This window comes from Lontra canadensis, unplaced genomic scaffold (genome assembly GCF_010015895.1).
Source record: "Lontra canadensis isolate GAN:19392208 unplaced genomic scaffold, GSC_riverotter_1.0 scaffold78, whole genome shotgun sequence".
Taxonomy (NCBI): Eukaryota; Metazoa; Chordata; class Mammalia; order Carnivora; family Mustelidae; genus Lontra; species Lontra canadensis.
In genome coordinates, this window is record NW_022631072.1 from 9,670,414 (window position 1) to 9,693,379 (window position 22,966).

General features: G+C 35.6%; 1 protein-coding gene and 1 non-coding gene across 5 annotated transcripts in view; both read left to right on the top strand.

The window, feature by feature from the left end:
- EML4 (EMAP like 4) overlaps positions 1-22,966 on the top strand; it is a 151,686-nt gene that overhangs the window by 37,049 nt on the left and 91,671 nt on the right. The gene's annotated exons all lie outside the window — the stretch shown is intronic.
- LOC116881906 lies at positions 11,799-11,908 on the top strand. Its single transcript, XR_004385524.1, has one exon. It is a non-coding gene; the product is annotated as a U6 spliceosomal RNA (small nuclear RNA).

Genomic DNA, 22,966 nt, shown 5'->3' on the forward strand with positions numbered 1-22,966 from the left:
CAGTAGATTCAGTATAAACTAAATAGCAAAAATTATATCTAACACATTTACTCTTCTATAAATATTGTCCAATGTGTAAAAAAAATAATGGTTTAAGAAATGGTCTGCTATTTATTACTTAGTTGAGTTTTTAATATATGCTGGGGTTTATATATTTGAATAGCTAGGCAGAGATATTCCTATTTAGCCTTTTCCTTTATCTTTTTATTCTTGCCTGCTAAGCCTAGAGTTTAGATTCGGGGGGGGTGGGCAGTGCAGGGAGAGAGAGAATACCAAGTAGGCTCCAGGCTCAGCAGCCCAGAGCCTGATGAGGGACTCAATCTCAAGACCCTGAGATCATGACCTGAACTGAAGCCAAGAGTTGGATGCTTAACTGACTGGTACCCCTAGAGTTCTTTTTTATTTTTCAGTTCATTGAGAATCGATCAGTTTTTAAAAATGAAGGATTTGGACTAAATAGTTACTGTTCAAGATTCCTCATTAATTCTGTTTTTTAAAAAATACCCAAAATTTAGTGGCTTAAAACAACAATCATGTTGTTCTGTCTTGCCAATACTGTGGGTCAGAAATTTGGGTAGAACTTTAATAAGGCAGTTCTTCTCCATAATGTCACTTGGTGATACTCAACTAGAAGGTCAGACAGTTTTATTTACGTGTCTGGTGGATTTCTGGAAGACTGACAGGCTGGGCTTAGCTGGGACTCTCAAACTGAGCACGTATATGTGGCCTCTCCAGCATGTTGGTTTAGAGTGGTTAAACTTCTAAAATGGCAGCTCAGTACTTCTAAAGAAAGAAACCAGAGTCTTAGAATCTGCAAGACTTATTAATATCTAATATTGAAAGTTCTGCAACTTTTGTTGTTTAAAAGCAAGACATAGAGCCAGACCAGATTCAAAGGAGAGAGCTACTCCAGGGCATGAATACTGCAGGGGATGGCATGGGGATGGCGGGGAGGCAACTTTGGAGAATAGCCACACTACAGGATCTAAAAATCTGTAACTTCACACAGTATATATAAAATTTAATTTTTTAAAACAATAGTATTAAAATCATATAATTTAAGCTGATTTTTCATAAAACTCAGCTACTGTAATATTTTTATTTCCTTATAAAGCTTCCAGAGTACTTTGCAATTTATCTTTTCCTCGAGAATTTTGTCTACCTCACATAGTTTTTCTGTTTTACGAAGAAAAAGGTTTACTCTACAGAAAAGATGAAAGAACAGTGAACACCTATGTATCCATCACTTAGATTCTATAATTAACATTTTCCTATAGTTAGGTTATCCCATCTTTATTTATCAATATGTCTTATTTTCTGATGAGTTCAAAAGCAAGTTGCAGAGACTCCTGGGTGGCTCTGTCAGTTAAGTGTCTTTCTTCAGCTCAGGTCATGATCCCAGGACCCTGGGATCAAGCCCCACATTGAGGCTCCCTGCTTAGCAGGGAGTCTACTTCTCCTTCCTTTGCCCCTCCCCCCTGCTCATGCTCACTCACTCTCTCTCAAATTAATTAAGTAAAATCTTTTTTTAAAAACTAAGCTGCAGATAATCAGATACAGATTTAAATTATTTCTCCTGATCCTTTCACATTGGAGGATAATCAGAAAATATAAAGAATGTCTATTACTGTATCTTCTCTCTGAAAACTTATCTGTTGGGAACTTTCAACCTGCTTTGTCACATATCCAGCCAAACTTTGGCTATAGTCTAAGATCTTTAGAGGAAAAGAGAAATCTATTTTTTTTTTATTATAAAGATTTTTTAAAATTTATTTATTTGACAGATAGAGATCACAAGTAGGCAGAGAAGCAGGCAGAGAGAGGGGGGAAGAAGGCTCCCTGCCGAGCAGAGAACCCGATGCAGGGCTCGATCCTGGACCCTGGGACCATGACCTGAGCCAAAGGCAGAGGCCTTGACCCACTGAGCCACCCAGGTGCCACCCGCCCCCCTTTTTTTTAATTATAAAAACAATCATCCACAATTCCAGCATAAGTATAACTATTAATATGTTTCCTGTTCTTTTTCCATTTCATGTATTTTTATACTTGCTAGTATACATAGTTTGCCAAGATTTTAAAAAATATGTGCAGTATTTAGATTATAATAATTAACTATTAATTAATTGGTTTGTTTTCGGACCACTGTTTTTAGCCATGCCATATTGGACAACTAAATTGTTTTCCAACTAAGGAAAGCTATTGAACCCAGTGACATGTTATTACTTATGCCTGAAATTGGCCATATGTAAAGTTTATCCCATCCCTCTAATACAACCTTAAGAGTTGAAATTGATGAAACTGAAGAGAAGTTGTAAGGAATAAAAAATTGACTTTATTCTGCATCAGGAATAGAAAGAGAAAAAACTGTAGTTTCAACTTTGATGAAACATTTTTGTCATGTAAATTTTCATTTTTACCGCCAGCATTCTGACAGGTATTCTGTGACTTGGGTTGAGTAAATTTCTTATTTACGGTTTACCTGCAATTTTAAGCATATTATAAACCTTTGATATCAAGTACAAGGACTAGATACGTGTATTTACTCTGAATTTTACTCCTGTTTGTTGTGGAACTCCTGTGAACTCTAAGAAGCAATAGGCAGTACATTACCACTTGCTAATACAATGTATACTTATGTATGTGGTATTTTTAAATTTTTCTCCTAGCTTTAGCATAATTAGCTAATTAGATAAGGCTAGTTCAAACAAATTGAATTCTGTAATTGTAGGGATACAGTCTTACAGAAGATAGTTTTTTGAGTCCTCCTACACTGATACAAGATTCTGCTGAACCCATCAAGGCAGTTGAGTGTCTTATTAGATTTTTTAGAGAAAGCAGTTCTTGATTGTCAAATTCATTCTTCCTAGAATTAACCTTTTCTTTCTCTCTCTCTCTCTCTCTCTCTCTCTGTATGTATGTGTGTGTGTGTATCTCACACACACACACACACACACACATACATACACACAAACTTACCTAACCTGCATTCTTCATTTAATACATCGAGTATATTTCATCTTGTTTGGCCCTCTGTGGGAGCAGATGGTTACTATTTTTCGGGTAGTAACTTTAGATATTTGAAAGCTAACATTTGTGTTTTAGGCTTCACTGTGCTTGAATTAAGTTATTTACATAATACAGACCTAAACAGAGCTTTGTGCTCATGAAAAAAAAAGCTCTCTGGGGAGTCTTAAAATATACTTCTGTATGTTTGGTCATGTTTGTGTGTGCATATATGCATTGTCTTAATTAGCAGTTAGGTATTGTTTGACCTACATTTTTGGGAATATATACCCAAGTATCAGATCTATCAACAAATATTATGGCCAAATGAAATGAGAAAAATGGTCTACGTTTGATATGAATTTTGAATATGTAGTTTTACTTTGGGAAAGACATGGGGAATTTGATCTGGGGTCTGTTTATCCCATTTTTTGGAAAATTTCTAGAATGTTAGGTTGATCGTGGGATTACTTTATGGGTCTTAGATCTAAAGTGATCCAGATTATACCATCTTCTATATAGTGGGCTTCAGGACATCCCGTGTATTCTACACTTGAGATTACTACTTGTATCTCTCATTTATGTGGATCCTCCTCATAAATGGTTGAAAAGAATTGGTCTGAAGAGACTAGAAGGCTGGAGGAAAGGAGAATTATATTTGTCCCATCATATTTACTTTGGTGTCAGCCTTTCATACTTGGTTCCTATCCAAACAGCACAGTAAAATTCCATACTAGAAGTACATGGGTGGTTCTTTAAATTTTGGGGATGCTTTATTTGACAGTAAGAATATTTGAGTTTTGGATTTCGATTTATGGAATGGTAATGATTTCTTCTTTTTCTTTTCAAAGTCAATGAAAACTTTTAATAGAGATATAATACAGTTGGGTAATGTTTGTTATATGTATTCCTAAAAATTTACTGAAACATATTTGCCTAGTTTATCAGTGACATCATTTAAACAATGATGGCTCTTGGCAGTGAGGAACTCACAGTGTACTTAGAAGGGTGAATTCTGAAGCCAATAATAAGTTTAGTTGTAGATCTTGAATTGATTAATTATAGTAGAAACCCCATCTGTCGAAGTGCCCCTTTTCATAAGAAAATAGATGAAAACCTTTTGGGGCACCTGGGTGGCTCAGTCATTAAGCTCGGGTCATGATCCCAGGGTCCTGGGATTGAGCCCGCCCTGCATTGGGCTCCCTGCTCAGTGGGAAGCCTGCTTCTCCCTCTCCCACTCCCCCTTCTTGTGTTTCCTCTCTTGCTGTGTCTCTTTCTGTCAAATAAGTAAATTAAAAAAAAAAAAGAAAAGAAAAGAAATAGATGAAAATCTTTTGAAAAGGCCTTCTTTAAAAATCTCCAAGTTCTGCAAACCTTTAACCTGCTTTAGTTTTTATATTTGATTTTTCTTGTAACTTTTCACAAATTAAAAAAATGATAGATTGCATTTTAAAATATCATATGTATGTTTATGTGTTTGGGGTTTTGTTTTGCTTTGATACAGGAGCATTTGAAACTTCTTTGTGGCCAGGGGGGCTGCTTCAAAATTTCTATATAAGAAGGACTTAGGGGTGGCAATTTTTGTGTCGTTTGGGGGTGGGTAAGGGATGTTTTGAAGCTATGTTTTGAAACTGTTTTTCAGTGATCACAGTATTTTCCCTTACGCAGTATATTATAGATCATTCAGAGCAGCAAAATTCTCTAAAAATCTTATTAATATATGCATTGGTCACACAGGATTGAAAAAATATCAGTTGTCCATATCAAATATATATAGTTAATTGAAAAAGTTGCTCCTTGGGTATCTTGAATAAAGAGGCTGATTGAGATAAGGAATGGGGAGGATAAAGCCATCCATTAGCTCTACCACTGGCAGAAATATATTTTACTCCTTTACTTATGTTGCCACTGCCTTATTTAGGCTACCATTACGTCTGATCTGCACAGGTCTCACCTCTTAGCTATTTCTTAGCTTCTAGTCTGATCTTTCAGCAGTTTCCTTTGCCTTAAGTCCATCCCTCCATTTAGCCACCAGGGTATGAGCTTCTTAAATTGCACATTTGATCTGGCCATTTCCCTGCTGCCCTCGAAGGGGTCTTCAGAATGCAGTGTGTGAGATGATTTATTGGTGGTGCAGTGCATGGGAAATACTAGAATTTTTGTATTTACTTTTTAAATGAAATAAAGGAAAGAAATTATGTCTTACCAATATTGAATAAAATGATTAAAATGTTTTCTCAGTCTGTCAGTCAGCTATCACCTAAGGTGGATTGGGAGTTCCCAATTTACAGTGGGCCTCTTTCATTCATTCTGCATGTGTTGCATTATATTACCATTACCTGTACCCTGTTAAGTGTGCTTGCCTATTATATTATCTGATTCCCACAAAATAGATAGGTGACTTAACAAAGAATTCTTTGAAGAAACCAGAGATTTAAGTTATGTTGATAAAGGAGAAGAGAAAATGGCACAGCAAATCTTTTATTTTTGGTTCAAGCTCAAACATGACAGGTTTAAAATTAGTGATCTAATCTCCCCAAAGTCAAAATTACTTAGAAGACTTGTTTGAAATGTTTGAATCTTTCTCTAAAAATATATATATTATGCTTTAAAATATTAACTAAAAATCTTTAGTTACCAAGACAAAAAAGTTTGTCAAGTCTTAATAATATTCACCACTCTAGACCTGCCTAAAATTCAAATATTAATAAGCATCTTGGTGATTAAATCCCACTGGGAAAATGAGGCAATATATAGGAATGTGTGAAAGTAATAAAAAATTATAACTACAAGATTAAAATACTTGGTTCACTTGGAAGACGTAAGTATGCTATTTTCAGTTATTTTCCAGCACACAGACACACAACAGACTAGTGAAAGTATGAAGCAATTGCTGTTATTAGGAAGATATCTAAGGTATTCATTTTTATCCATACTTTTCAAATTTCTGTTTTTTACATAGGATTTGTAATGTTCGTAACATATAGGCATGAGCTCTACATTTAAAAACCTTTTAGGGGCACCTAGGTGATGGAGTTGGTTGAGCATCTGACTCTTGGTTTCTGCTTGGGCAGTGATCTTAGGTCATGAGAACAAGCGCCCCATCAGGCTTTGTGTTCAGCACAGAGTCTGATTGTCCCTCTCCCCCCGTCAAGCTTGTTCTTGTTCTCTCTCTCTCAAAAATAAACTAAATACAATCTTAAATTAAAAAACAAATCTTTTTTTAAGTCATTTTATTGCCATATAACCCATGTAATCATAATCCAGGTCAAGAAAGAGAACATACCCAACACCCTAGAAGAGCCCCTTTCCTATGCTCCCAATTATTACCCCTCTCACATCTCCAAAAATAACTGCTGTCTTGATTTTTGACAATATTGTATAATTGTATGTGTTTTTGTACTTTATATTAGTAGAATCATAAAGCATATATTCTTTTGTGTCTGGTTTCTTTTGCTCAGTATTGAGATTCACCCATGTTGTATGTAGCGTAGTTGATTCAGTGTCATTGCTGAATGATACGTTATATAAATATGCCACAATTTATTTGTTCTGATATTGATGGATTTGGTTTGTTTCCACTGTCTGACTGTTACAACTGCTCTGATTCCTGTACATATCTTTTGGTACATGTCTGTACATATTTCTGTTGAGTGTAATCTTAAGATTGGAATTGCTGAGTTGTAGGGAATGTGTTTATTCCACTTTAATAAATAATGCCAGATAGTTTTCCATAGTAGCTGTATAGTATACAGTTCACAAGCAATTCTAAGAGTTCATGTTGTTCAACATCTTTGCCAACTAAGCTATTCAGTGAGTATGTAGTTGTATTTATTGTGTTTTCAAATTGCATTTTCTTGATTGCTAGTAAGATTGAGCACCTTTTCATATACTGGCCAGTTGAATATCCTCTTCTGTAGAAAGTTCCTTTTCAGATCTTTTACTCATTTTTGTATGTGACTGTCTTTTCTTAATTGATTTATAAGTATTCTTTGTATATTCAGGATAAGAATTCTTTTATCCGTTATGTTCTAACAACTTTCTCCTACTCTGGCTTGCCTTTTCACTCTTAATGGTATCTTTTTATGAGTACACATTCTCAGTTGTAAGATTGGTCCCACTATTAATCTTTTCCTTTATCAATAGTGATTTCTGTACTTTGTTTAAGTATCTTCTAAAAGCTTTATTGTTTTGTCTTTCACATTTACACCTATAGTCCTCCTGGAATTAATTTTTGTATATACTGTGAGGAAAGGGTCAAGTTTCATTTTCCAGCCTATATGGAGATCCACTTGACCCAGTGTTATTTACTGGCATGAGTCTTGTTTCGCTGGATCTCTAAAGTACTGCTTTTGGTCTGTATATGAGTGTGTTTATTTTCTGGATTCTCTTTTCAGTTCCATGGTTCTTAATTGTCTATCTTTGTCTTAATTACTATAGTTTCATAGTAAGTCTCTTGATATCTAGTAGGGCAAGTATGCCTACCTTTTTCCTCTTGTTCAAGAGGGTTTTACTTATTCTTGACTTTTTATTTTTCTGTATCAGTTAGAATAAATGTACCACATTCCATGCAATGAACACATGTATGCATACTCACATACAAAGTGTTGGAATTTTTTCCATATTGCATTCAGTCAAGGTGAAAGTGGTTTATTTTCATTGAGTCTTCAATCTGTGAACACAGTATATTTACCTAATTATTTAGGTCCTTAATTTTTCTCAACAACATTTGCTAGTTTTATGTGCAGACATCTTGAACATTGTTTTGTCATTTTAATTACTGGTGTGTGTGTGTGTGTGTGTATATATATATATATATATAATTTAGTGCTCTTATAATGATCTTTTAAAGTCATTTTTTTTTCCTTTTTTGTTGCTAGGGTATAGTAATATAGTTGATTTTGTGTGTTGGTCTATATCCATCAACCTTGTGCTCTCTATTCTAATCAGCTGTCTATATATTTTGGGGGTTTTTATATACACAATCATATTGCCTGTGAATGATAGTTCTATTTTTAATCTTTATCTTGTCTTACTGAACTGAGCAGGATTGCAATATAAAATAAAAGTTGTGAGAATAGACATCCTTGTTTATTTTGTTCCTTATCTGAAAAGGAAAGCTTTCAGTATTTCAACATTGAATATGATGGGGTAGTTTTTAAATTTTTGGTATATGCCTGTTGCACTTACTATGGCAACATAATCCATTAAAAATTTAATGGCATAAAGCAACCATTTATTATGGTCATAGTTCTGTGGATTAGGAATTTAGATAGGTCACACCATTGGAAGACTTTGTCTCTGCTCTGTGTTGTCTGAAGCCTTGACTGCAAGATGCAAAGGCGTAGGGAAGGAACCATCTGAAGGCTCATTTACTCATATGTCTGATTGTTGATGCTGGCTATTTGCCGGGAGCCTCCTTTCCTGTCTATCTGAATCCTTCCAGGTGGTCTACCATATGGGCTAGTGTGAGCTGCTTCACAGTATGGTAGCTGGTTTCTCCTAAAGCAAGCATTCCCAAGGCAGAGAAAGCCAGGTAGAAGCTGTATCCTTTTTACAGCCTCATCTCAGAAGTCATAAAAGCATTTCTTTTGCCATATTTGGGTTGGAGTAGTTACAGACCCCACCCAGACACAAGAGAAGGGAATGCAGACTCTTCTTTTGGGTGAAAGGAGTATCTGTCAGTCATTGTAAGAACAACATATCTATGTTAATGTATGTGTATGTCTAGCTAGCAAGAGTGAGAGACACAGAAAATATGATCTGCTACAGTGCCTTTTTAAATCGGATTAAGAATGTTCCCTTCTATTTAGTGTTTTTGTTTTGATGGGTATTAAATTTCCTGAAATGCTTTCTGCTGAACTGAATGATTTTACTTTCTCTTAAGTGATAAATTTCTTTGATTTCAATAAATTCAACTTAGTTATGATTTATCTTTCTCATATGTTAATGCTTTTTTTTGCATTTTTAAAATTTTTGCATTATTTTTTATTTTTGCATTATTTTTGCATTAACCTACCATATACCTAATATAGTGTTGGGTATATGGTAGAAGCTTGGAAAATAATCTTTTTTTCTGTGTCTCAGTTCCTTATCCAACAATATCAAATCCTTTGACTACAACATGTTGCTGATTTATTAAAAAATACTCCTTATTGTGGAAATAGGAAAGGTTTTCTGAAGATGTAAACATACCTGTCCTCGCCTAGAACTCTGACTAGTCCCTTACTTTCTCTCTGAAGTATGTTTCTATTCTTTATTGTAGATCTGTATCATATCTATCAGCTTGAGAACCATTACTATGGATAAGCAAAGATCTCAAATCAAAAAGTACCATGAAGGACGCCTGGGTGACTCAGTCGGTTAAGCCACTCCCTTCAGCTCAGGTCATGATCCTAGAGTCCTGGGATCGAGTTCTGCATTGGGCTTCTTGTCCAGCAAGGAGCCTGCTTCTCTCTCTGCCTCTGCCTGCCACTCTGCCTACTTGTGCTTGCTTGCTCTCTCTCCCTCTCTCTCTCTCTCTGACAAATAAATAAATAAATAATCTTTTAAAAAAAAATCTTAAAAAAATAAAGTACCATGACATGCTGAATTCTCCCAATTTGGCAGTAAATAAAAATTTAAAGTTATCTTCCTTATTTTCTCCTTCTTATTCTCTTTCTGTACCATGGAGAAATAGAGTCATAAAATTAATGCACCACTGATTATGGAGAAGACTGTCTCTGCCTTATTAATAAAAATTACTTTGTTAGTAAACCTTTCCTATCCTTTGAGAAGATGTACCTTAATATTTAATAAATCTCACTGGATTATTCTTTCAGGTAGTTTATTAATGTACACTTACCTTCAAAATATATAAAAGTTACGATGCCAACATTTGGTATTGCCAGAATTTATAGTGTTTGTTTATTTAAGGGATATGAAATCATAGCTTGTGATTTTAATTTGTGCTTTCTTTTTTTTTTTTTTTTTTTAAAGATTTTATTTATTTTATTTGACAGACAGAGATCACAAGTAGGCAGAGAGGCAGGCAGAGAGAGAGAGGAGGAAGCAGGCTCCCCGCTGAGCAGAGAGCCCGATGCGGGGCTCGATCCCAGGACTCTGGGATCATGACCCGAGCCGAAGGCAGAGGCTTTAACCCACTGAGCCACCCAGGCGCCCCTAATTTGTGCTTTCTTTAAAAACATTTATTTTGAGAGAGAGCATGTACACATGAGTGAGGCTGGGGCAGAGGGAGAGAGAATTCCAAGCAGCATGGAGCCAACACAGGACTCTGTCTCAAAATCCCAAGAGATCATGATCTGAGTCAAATCAAGAATTGGACATTTAACCAACTGAGTCACGCAGGTGCCCCTTAACTTGTGTTTTTGTTTTTGTTTTTTTTTTTTAAGATTTTTATTTATTTATTTGACACAGAGAGAGAGAGATCACAAGTAGGCAGAGAGGCAGGCAGCGGGGTGGGGGAAGCAGGTTCCCTGCTGAGCAGAGAGCCCAACGCAGGCCTGGATCCCAGGACCCTGGGATCCTGATCCAAGCCAAAGGCAGAGACTTAACCCACTGAGCCACCCAGACGCCCTTAACTTGTATTTTTAATTGCTAGTAACGTAGATCCATCCTCCCTCATTCCCTACAAACAAGCTTGCTTATTCAACATCTTTCCATTTTTCAGGTCGACATCTTTCCTTATTGATATTTATATATTTCTTGTGTGTGTTGCAGTATCTTTTTCCAAGTTGTGCCTTTAAAAAATTTTTCCTTTTTCAAATGGGAAGAACTAAATTGAATTTGTGTCCTTGGAATTTAACATAGTGCCTGACAAAGTAGTCAATCATTCAGTAAAAAGTAGAATGAATAAATATTTTGCAGCAAGCTAAAAATTTGGTGTTTTTAAAGCAATGATGCTACCTACTTTTAAAAATAGACTAAAAGTATCATATACTTAGAGCTTATTTAAATTTTAATACGTAGCTTACAATCATATCGTTTTGGTTAATTTTATTATTTAGAAGTTATATTTTTTGCCTAATGGTTTATAGGTTTATATAGCTGTCCAGTTGCATTGCTTTAGAAAGATTCTCATCGGTATTTTTTTCAAATTGCTTGTTCCACAGACCAAACTTTCATTTTTCCCCCTCCCATTAAAAATTGACTGACTTCCTTTTTTGGGGTCCCACTATTTTCTATATAAACCTATCAGGGCAAGTGTTATATTATACTTTATTGTATTTGTTTACATTTCTTGCTCCCCCATTCTTCCATGCTTTTTAGGTTTGGAGACCATCTTATTCAAATGCCAAAACGAACAACATATAATTAGAAGTTCACTAAATGTTAGAAGTGATTATCAAATAAATTATATATATATATATATATATATATATATATATATATATTTTAAGATTTTATTTATTTGACACAGAAAGAGAGAAATCACAAGTAGGCAGAGAGGCAGGCAGAGAGAGGGGGAAGCAGGCTCCCTACTCAGCAGAGCCTGATGCGGGACTCGATCCTAGGACCCTGAGATCACGACCTGAGCTGAAGGCAGAGACCCAACCCACTGAGCCACCCAGGCACCCCTAAATAATATGTATCTTTGTGTTGTTTTGAATATTTTCTGCTAATTATAACTTAGTCTTTTTAACTTTCTGTTGATGAGATGGAACTGGGTGAATTAGTGATTAATGAAATAATGTAGCATCTCTTTTATTGCTTTTCAGAGACTTTCAAGTAAATCTTTACTGCTTAGGTACCTGACCCTGCAAATCTTACTGATCATTAAGAATTTAAGCAATATAGTACTCGCTTCAGCAGCACATATAATACTAAAATTGGAACGGTACAGAGAAGATTAGCATGGCCCCTGTGCAAGGATCACATGGAGATTCGTGAAGCATTCCATAGAAGAAGAAAGGGAGAGAGAGAGAAAAAGAAAGAAAGAATTTAGGCAGTCTAGGTGTGGGTTTACCAGGCCCTTATTTTAGAATATTACTAATGATTTTAATAATAGCTGACATTTATAAGACTCACTATTTTGCTATCATTTTTAAATGCTTTTTAATGATTTAGCTAATTAAATTCTGTATGGTTTTCTGTGTTAGGTGCTCTTAGCGTCATCTTAAAGATGAAGAAACTGAGGTGTGGAGAAGTTAAGAAATTTGACCAGAGTTGTACAGTTAGTAAATGGTGAAGCCAGTGTTTGAATCCAGGTAGTCTAAATCCAGTACTCTCTCTCTCTCTCTCTCTCTCTCTATATATATATATATATTTTTTTTTTTTTTTTAAGATTTTAATTTATTTGAGAGAGCACAAGCTGGAATGGGGGACAAAGGGAGAGGGAAAAACAGATTACCTGCTGAGCGTGGAGCCCAATGAGGGTTTCAGTCCCAGGACCCTGAACTGAGATCATGACCTGAGCCACCCAGGCACCCCCAGCCCTATATTCTTAACCATTATTTGCATATTAAATAAGTTTTTAGTTACATATGAACTTCATATTCCAAGAACAATATTGTTAATGAAGATTTAGATGGAGAATTTTTTTAAAATAATATTTTATTTATTTATTTGACAGAGAGAGAGAGATCACAAGTAGGCAGAGGCAGGCAGAGACGGGGGGCGGGGAACAAGGCTCCCCACTGAGCAGAGAGCCCGATTCGGGGCTCGATCCCACGACCCTGAGATCATGACCCGAGCTGAAGGCAGAGGCTTAACCACACCATATTCCCAGATGGAGAATATTTTTCTTAAAGCAAGACAGATATAATATTTTCTACCAAGGGCTGATGATTTATCAGGAGGCGTAGGTGGCAGGGGGAAGAGGGAGAAAGTAAATGTGGATGAGTGAGTTTAGGACTAAATACACAAAGAAAGCACTGAGTTAGTCTGAGTATTCAGGGAGGGAAATCAAGTAGGTTTTGTTTTGTTTTATGAGAGATATAGACATTTTAGCTTATTTACTCATAAAAGGAAAATTCTAGTGAAATAAGGTTGTCTGGAGTCCTGGGTTGAGGCCTTGCAGTGCAAAAATATCTAACCTCTTGATTGGGCTAAATCTCTAAAACTGTGAGAGCAGTAACAAAAATATACTTTGTTTGGGGCATATTGTGGCAAAGAGGGGAAGAAAGGCAGGGAAAGAGAGCGAGACAGAGAATCTCCAAAGTTAGCTACAAAAGAGGAAAAGGGGATAGTCAGAGTAAGAAGAAACCAAAAGAAGAAATGTTTAGGGTAATGAGAGATAACCCATCTTTTCTCTCATTTCTATCATTTTCAGTCATTGACCAAGATTGTTTCTTCCAGATTCTCTTTCTAGCCCCATGAACCTTCTCAGGTGGGGATTCTGTTCTTCTAAAGCATCCCAATACTCTGCATGTCACTAAGGTAAAAGAGGTTTCTTTTTCACCCCTTGTTTTATCCTGTCTTTGCTGCTGATTCTACATTGTGTCGACAATAAATCAACCAGTATTTGGAGGGTTACCACTGCTTGTGGTGCTTTACAGGTATAGAGGGAAATGAAAAAGAAATAGCTTCTCTCATAGAGGACTTTGCAGTCTAGTTAGGAATATAGAATGTAACTTTATTAAAAGATATTAACAATATCCTGTGCTATGATGTATCAGATGGTATAAACTTTCCATACTCATCTCTACAATTCTTTAACCAGCTCTTTCCAGCAAGTGACCTTTTCTACTTTATTAGATTAAAACTGTAGGTATAGAGCAAACATCTGTGCCTGCTTTCATCTTCTTCCCTTCCTTCTTAGATAAAACAGTGGTTCCTTTTTAAGGCTCATTCTTTGGGCTGTATTTTCTTTTTCTTTTTTAAGGTTTTATTTATTTAAGTGGGGCATCTGGGTTGGCTCAGTGGGTTAAGCTTCTGACTCTTGATCTCAGCACAGGTCTTGATCTCAGTCATGAGTTCAAACCCTACATTGGGCTCCACTTTTTTAAAAAAAATAGTTTCTTCTTTTCTTTTCTTTCTTTCTTTTTTTTTTTCTTTAAGATTTTACTTATTTGACACACAGAGAGAGAAAGAGTGAGAGAAGGAATATAAGCAGGGGGGAAATGGGAGAGGGAGAAGCAGGCTTCCCGCCAAGCAGAGAGCCTGATTCGGGGCTCCATCCCACAGCTAAAGGCAGATGCTAAATGACTGAGCCATCCAGGACCCCCCAAAATAAAGTAAGTAATCTCTGCATCCCCTGTGGGGCTTGAACTCACAACCCTGAGATCAAGAGCCATGTGCTCTTCTGACTGAGCCAGCCAGGTGCCTCTGGGTTGTATTTTATATTTTAGTCCTTCACATCTTCTCTAACACTAGAGTTTTGCTGTGTGCCCTTTCATATTAGTACAGATCACTCTGTTGTTGATTCTTCTCTAAATCCTAAAAATACACTGCCTTAATACCTTTAACAAAACTCCATCATTGGTCTTGCACAACACAGTCCCCATTCCTCATCGATTTATTCCTCCCTTTCATCTTCAACCAAAATTTGTTAAAAGCTTTACCTCCTAGTTACAGTTCAGTGCATCAGTCTTCCTTCTGTCTCATCACTCCACTGAAACTTCTCTGCTTAAAAGTCCCCTAATAATTACCAAATCCAGTGGATTATTTTCAGTCTTTGTCTTTTGATGTCTTTGCAGTCTTTGACATTATGTTCCTTCCTGTATCTGTGGACGTCCTCCCTTTTTAAAATTCTTTAAAAATTTAAATTCAGCTAATTAACATATAATGCATTATTGGTTTCTGAGGTAGAGGTCAGTAATTCATCAATCTTATATAATACCCAGTGCTCATTACATAATGTGCCCTCCTTAATGTCTATTCCCCAGTTACCCTATCCCTCCACCCTTCTCCCCTCTAGCAACCCTCAGTTTGTTTCCTATAATTGAGCATCTCTTAAGGTTTGTCTTCCTCTCTGATTTCGTCTTTTTTAATTTTTTCCTCTCTTTCCCTATGATCCTCTGCTTTGTTTCTTAAATTCCACATATGAGTGAGATCGTATGATACTTGTCTTTCTCTGATTGGCTTATTTCGCTTAGCATAATACCCTCTAAGTTCATCTATTTTCAACTTTGAGGAACTTCCATACTGTTTTCCAGAGTGGCTGCACCAGCTTGCATTCCCACCAGCAGTGTAAGAGGGTTCCCCTTTCTCTGCATCCTCGCCAGCATCTATCATTTCCTGACTTGTTAATTTTAGCCATTCTGACTGGTGTGAGGTGTTATCTCATTGTGGTTTTGATTTGTATTTCCCTGATTTCAAGTGATGTTGAGCATTTTTTCTTGTGTCTCTGGGCCATTTTTATGTCATCTTTGGAGAAATGTCTGTTCATGTCTGACTACCTTCCTGACAGTTTTTATCCTGTATTCTCTGCAGGTTCCTTTTTCTCTGGCTGCACATAAAATACCTTGGCCCTATTTTCTTATCACTCCAAATCTCAATCCTTACAACTCTGGCTAGCAATTATATTCTAATATAGTTCCCAAATGTATACCTCATAGTTTAGGCCTCTTTTTTTTTTTTTAATAAGATTTATTTATTTTAGAAAGAAAGGGTGAGCAGGGTGAGGGGCAAGGGGGAGAGAGAGAATCCTCATAATCCCCACTGAGTGTGGCGCCCATGCAGTGCTTGATCCCAGGACCCTGACATTACAACTTAAGCCGAAATCAGGAGTCGGTTGCTTAACGGACTTAGCCACCCAAGAACCCCTTGAGACCTCTGTCTTAAGACCAGGATCTAGTTATACTTTTGTTACAGCGACCTCAAACTCAGACCCTGAAGTCAAACCTCCAAAACCTACTCATCATTCTACTTGCTCATTCCCCATCTTGTTGCTTTTTCTTTAATCCCTGTCTCACGGTTACCTTAAACATTTACTCTTTTGTCCAATTAGAACCACAGAGATCATCCTATTTTTATTTTATTTTTTTAAAAGATTTTATTTATTTATTTGATAGAGATCACAAGTAGGCACAGAGAGAGAGGAGGAAGCAGGCTCCCCACAGAGCAGAGAGCTCGATGTGGGGCCGATCCCAGGACCTTGGGATCATGACCCAAGCCGAAGGCAGAGGCTTTAACCCACTGAGCCACCCAGGTCCCTCTTTATTTCATTTTTAAAAAGATTTTTATTTATTTATTTGAGAGAGTGTGTGTGAGCCAGGTGAGGGGCAGAGAGAGAATCCCAGGCAGACTCTGGGCTGAGTTTGGAGTCAAACAGGGGGTTTGATCCCAGAACCCTGAAATCATGACCTGAGCCAAAATCAAGAGTCAGACACTCAACTGATTGAACCACCCAGGCACCCAGGATCATCCTATTTTTTAATCCCCCATCTAATCAAGGACCATATTCCATCAATTCTCTGTCTTTCTTAAATCTGTCCTTTCATTTCTTTTTTTTTTTTTTTTTTAATTTTATTTATTTGGCAGACAGAGATCACAAGTAGGCAGAGTGGCAGGCAGAGAGAGAGGAGGAAGCAGGTTCCATGCTGAGCACAGAGCCCGATGCGGGGCTCGATCCCAGGACCCTGAGATCATGACCTGAGCCGAAGGCAGAGGCATAACCCACTGAGCCACCCAGGCGCCCCTGTCCTTTCATTTCCAATTTCTAGTGGGAAGGTTGGTAAAATTTTTATTTGTCTCAGCATGTTGAAAATATTCTTTGTATACTTGAATAAATGAATAGGCTGTTGGAAAAGATACTTGACTGTAATAGTAAAGAGAGAAGATGATTCTTGAGCATAGAAACTAAACTGAGATTAGAAACTATTTTTTCTGGCCTCCAATGAGATTTTGATTTGAGAAGAAAGGAATGCCCAAGGTATATAATCTATAAATTAGTAGTGATCTGCAAGTGGGAGGTGGTGAAAAGAAGCCCCAAACACTGATGTATAAGAGGAGCCTTTTGGTTTTGTATTAGAAAGCACTTGGTTACAGAACTTCGTACAGCTCCTCTAATCTTAGGAGACTGTGAACTATCTTTTAATTGTGCTACATGTATTGTAAAGAAGAGTAGTTGACAACTCGGTTATAAAACTAAAGTCTTAGGTTTGTCTGGAGATTGAAGAAAAATGTAATATACATTCTGCCACAGAGCCTCTCAGGGGTCATTGCAAGAATTTGAACTCCTTTCTAGTTTGTGCCAGGCATACCGCATTTCTTTTGTATCATTATATTTCTCATTCTGTCTGCTTTTATTCTACCGATGTGATCTGTCCTAAATGTCCTTTGCTTCACACACATTGCACACTCCCTGGCCCACTTGACTCCTGTTAATCTTTCACACTGCTCCTGTATTTTGATGAATCTGTACCAGTTATTATTTGAAAGAGAAGGACTTTCCCAAGCCTCACCTCACTTGAGGAAACACTCCTTTGATGGCTCCCACTTTTTTCCATAAAGGCTTTTTGAAAATGTTAAATCTGGATTATTTTGCTTTGTTTTTCCATCTCTTATAAGCTTTTCTGTTTATCCTTGACTCAGTCTTTGTAGTACAGTTCATAATGTTCAATTTGGTTTAGGCTTTATCCGTTTCACAGTATTTTTTTGGTGTCTGTGTTTATATCAGTCATGTTGTTTCTGTTTTACTTTGGGTTGATTTAAATTTCCTTTTCTCAATTATAAATATATAGCTTAAAACCAACAAATTGAAGAGATAAACCTCCAGTAGCTTAGTTTTGACACTTACTTCCATGAATTTGTTCTTTGGTTAGCTTTAGAAGTAATTATCAAAAGAATAAATACATACTGCGTTCATTAACTTTCAGTTGGTTTTGCATGATTTTGTAAGACAGAGTAAAGATATTTATAATTTGAATTCCTTTGTACATTTACATTATTCTAAGCCTGAGCAGTTTAAAATTGGAGTATCCAGCCAGTTGATTATTATAGGTTACTTTTTAGTGCAATTGTATTATTTTGCAGTAATTTGGAAAATTAGTGAACTATGAAAAATATTCTCATTGTTAATTCATCTTAGTTAAGTGAAATGGTTATAATGAATCAGCCATGTTTTAACACCTAAGTTTCAAAACACTAAAGTTTCATTGAGAAGTGAAAATTATTTTAATTTCTTTACAGTTCAAGTGGATTTTTATTCAAAACAAAAAGGAAAAAGGAAATGTGACTTGCCACTTTGCACACACATTGTTTATTTTATTTCCTAGTAGAGAAAATATTCACTTTGGGGGCTTTAACTCTGTTATTTATAGAAACTCTTAGTATGTTTTATTTCAGAAGGCAAAAACTGAGTTTTGTATTTGAAGCATTTGTATCTTATCCTTAATTAAAGGAAGATAAGAAAAATAGTTATCTGAGAACAATGAAAACGATTGTAGTGAATATTCATGTCGTGTATTAATTCATGTGTTTCTGTCTGTGCCTGGAGTGTAACCACTCCCAAAGCAGCCCAAGTTTTTTGTTTGTATCTTCACCCCCTTTTGGCTGCATGCTCTCTTCTTCCCTGTCTTTGTCTCACTTTATAAAGAAGTAGAAAACTTTTCTCTACTTCGGAGAGCAAAGGGGCAGAAGAGCTATCTTAAGAAGTTTTTATTTGCGCCAACATAGACATGCTTTGTGTTGGGCCATCTGGGCCAGGAGGATTTCCTCAGAATGTAAAGTATGTTGTGAGATTTAGAGAGCTGGGATTTGCTCTGGACCTGTCTGGGAAGGCAGCAGAAAACGTAGACAGAACTGGTTTATATTGCTTGTAACATAGCGGGCAAGAATGGAAGACAGTTTGCCTGGTCTTGCTTCAGTGTATGTTTCCTCCACACTTAGGAACTTCTGCACTGGTAACGTATCTTTCCTTTCCTGGGAATTCAAACCCGTCGCATAGATTTTACTCATGACAAAAGAAGTATGAGGATTTAGGAATGACTATAGATCAGTTCTCTTTTTTCCTGCCTCCTCTCTTTAAATATATGTGTTAATAGTGGCATAAATATTTGCCTGCATACCTTCATAAAGTATTTAAGACTGAACCCACTGTATAAACAAATATAATCCTATTGTGAGGACAGAGTAGGCTTTGCTCAACTTGTTCTTTCCCTGCCTCCCCCCACCTCCGGAAAGGATGGCCATTATATTATTCTTGAGGGAAAAAAATTAAAACAGCAGCTTTTAATGGAAAATAATCCAAAAATGCCTCTCTAAAATAATAGCAAATCATAAATTGTGTAATTAAGCTTGACGTTTGCTTCTATGAAGTCTAACCAAAAAATTTCATCAGAAGCAGAATTATCTGTTTTTAATTCTTCATGTTAAATTAAGTAAAAAGTTTGGAGGGGGGAGCCATTTTAATTGTGAATGAATCCTGGTGATACAGTGAAGTAAAGCCCTTCTTTGGGACCAGCTACCATGCTCAGAGAACTGCAGCAAAAATGTTTTTCATTTTTTTACTTAACACAGTTTCTCTTTTAATTTATGCTAATAGGTGACTTTTTAGTAAGACTATATTACAATGAAAAAACCACAGTTTTAAAAATGCAAAATAAGTCAACATTATTTGTGTTATTTCATTGAAGGCGAAGTCTTATTTTCATATAATATTGTTAACTGGAAATAATTAATATTGTCATTTACTAACAAAATAAATTAGCCAAGCTTTTAATAGTTGAAATGTCGTATTAAAACTTGTTGGAGAGAAAAGTGTGATTTTTGGAAGTAGATTGTGATAAATAGAAAACTTTTTTCTTTCCTGCATAAATATATCTTCCTAATGGCCGCTGTGTTTTTCTGAATATATTCTTTGGTTTATTTCCACAAATAAATTTTAGCTGTTGTAGAATCCGTAGTGCATGACTTCTTGACTGTAGTCCTTAAATATTTCTGTCTTTATACAGTAATATTTGAAGACAACAGTTCCAATTGAGAACAAAACAAAAAAATCATTTAAGTCATTTAAATCCCTTCTGATACAAATTTACTAATGTAGCATGTCATTTGTAATTGTGTTTTGTCTTTTGAAGAAATAATGTTTAAAGACCAGGTCTTTCAAATATATTATATCAGTTTTTTTCTTTTATTAGCCTGAGAATATTCTTTTTGAACATCACTATATTCATACTTTTACAAAAATGCTTTCATTCACTATGCATAAAAATCTACAAATTAACCAAGTTTGCATTGAAAATTTACAAAATAGGTTTATATCACAGCCTAAATTAGCTTTGCTTTTTTTTAACTGATAAAATAATTTAAATTCTGTTTACACAGAATTTTGTGTATATCTGCAGAAAATTCATCTAAAAGAGTATAAGGTAGCAAAATTCCTCATAAATCCTGCTTCTCAGTGATATACCTATAGTCTCTTATGTACATGTATACCTATGGATATGCAGCTCTACACAGAATATACTATAATTGTTTGCCTTGTAATTTTTTTCTCTTCACAATATGTTGTCACTCTTAGTAAACTTGTTTATGGTTACAAATATACATCATTCTTTTTAAGAGCTATGTGGTATACCATAGTGCAACCATTTATTTAAACAAAGTTGCCTACTGGTAGTCCTTTAAGCTAGTGCCAAATAATTTTTTAAGTTATTGACAGAGCATGGTATTGTTACTGTTTTCTCATGTTTCTTCATTCTTACTAGCTCCTGTAATCTAATCTGCATTATCTTCCTACCCAATAAGGCCTGCCAATGTCTTAACAGAAGTACTTTAGCAAAGGAGATCAGAGTTTTGTTCTTTGGAGAGTATTGTGTATTGAAAAGTATACTTTTCTGAAATGGGCTATTTTTCTCCCCAAAGATTTATAGGTAAAGCTAAAGGTCCTACCGTTAGCTCTCAAGGCTATCATAAAAACCATCTGATTTTAGTTGTTTTTAAGACATAAGACCTCATTTTTTCAGAAGTTCATACCTACTTTTTATCTGTTTCGGAGTTTAATTTGCAAAGATTGGTTTCATTGTTTTCTAGAAAACGAAGTGAGGAATCTAACTATGATATCCTCATCCTCAGAGTTTTTTTCAGAAGAGAAAAACAAAACAAAACAAAACAAAAAGAGAAAAATCACTTGACTCCCTCTACCCCCACCAAAGTGTAACACAATATATGTTTTAATTGTTTTTATGACACAGATGTTATATTATCTGTGGATTCCTCTTTGTACTGTCCCTTGCCCTATGTAATCAGAAGTAACTGTTGTCATAAATTTTGTTTTTATTACTCTATTGCTTTATAATTTTATTCTAAATGATATAATACTTACTTTTTGTCTGACTTGCTTTTGATACTTACCAGTATATTCCTGAGATTCATACATGATGTTGCACGTGGCCATAGTTTACCACTCTAATATGCTGTCGAATGTTTGTATCACACTTTATTTACCCATTTTATAGTTGATGAACACTTAGGTTTTTCCCAGTTTGTTTCTTATTTGAACTATAGCGTTGTAAACATTCTTGAACATGTCTCTTGGTGTATGAGTGCAAGAGCAGAGATTGGGAATACCTGGCTGACAACCTCTTTTGTAAATAAAGTTTTATTGGGACATAGCCATACCCAGTCATTTACATATTCATCTATAGCTGTTTTTGTATTTCAGAGGCAGATCTGAGGAGTTCCTGCAGAGGCTGTATGGTCTGCAAAGCCTAAAATGTTTACTGTCTAGCTCTATAGAAAACATTTGCTACCCCTGCCGTAGGGTAGGATATATACATTGAGGAGTGGAATTGCTGGGTCATAAGATGAGTGCATCTTTAGTTTTATCAGGTGATTCCATAGTTGGGTTTTCCCTTCAAAGTCATTGAAACAGTGTACCTACCTCCTGCCATAATGTATGAGTTCACATTACTCTGTATCCTTGGGAACACTTGATATTATCATGTTTTCAATGTTTTGCCAGTTTGGTGAGTATAGAACAGTATTTAATATGGTTTTAATTTTCTAAAATAAATAAGGTGATTGAGCCTCATTTTGTATGTTAATTGGCCATTTGTTCCTTTTCCTTTGAGATGCTTAGTCAAGGTCTTTACTGTAGGATTTTATGTCTTATCAATTTTTAGGAATTATTCAAGATACTAATCTTTTATCAATTATAGATGTTAAAACTATCTTTTTCCAGTTTTTAAATTGCTTTTTCTCTTTATTGTGTCTTTTAGTAAGCATATGTACTGAATTCTAATGTAGATAAGTATCAGTCTTAACTTTTATGATAATCCTTTCTGTGTCTCCTTTAGGATCCTCCCTTCTACTTCATGAAATGAAGATATTTTCTCTTTCTGGAGGTTTTATAATTTTGCCTTGAATTCTTTAATCTACTTGGATTTTATTTTTATGTATGGTGGAGATAGAGACTTCAGAATACACTTCATTTTAATGAATTTGTAAATTTTAGTTTAACTTGGGAAATGGAGCAATTATTTCTTCACTTTTTTTTTTTTTTTCCTCAGCTACAGCCCTGTTATCACTTTTCCTCTGGGGCTCCAATGACACTAATATTAGGCCTGAGGCTGCCTTGTTTTTTCCTCTCTGTTTAGATTGTATAAATCATACATAATGTATATGTGTGTAATATACATATCTAATAAAACATTTTTTTCAATAATAGAAGTCCTAATTTCATAGATTATTTTCTCTTTTTATAAACAGTTCAAAAAGCTTGGTTATCCAAGAGTCCATAATGTAGGAAATTAGATTGGAAAGGAGTGTTGTTATAGACAGGCATACTTAATCTTGACTGCAAAGAGGGAAGCAGAAAAGGTAGCAAGAAAGACTAGAAATTTGAAAATGTAGTACTTCCAATTATTTAATTAGAAATATAGTAGTCTCTAGGGCATCATTCTATCACAGTGCTTGCAGCACAAAATAACTAATATTCTCAAGGATGATTGAGTCATCTAGAAGTGGCTAAATTATGACTGTATGCCCTTGTTAGGAAAGCAAGAAAGTATTTTATTTTAGAAAGATTTACACAAAATCATTGGCACTGAAAAGGTGCTAGAATTTATAGGCATGTCTT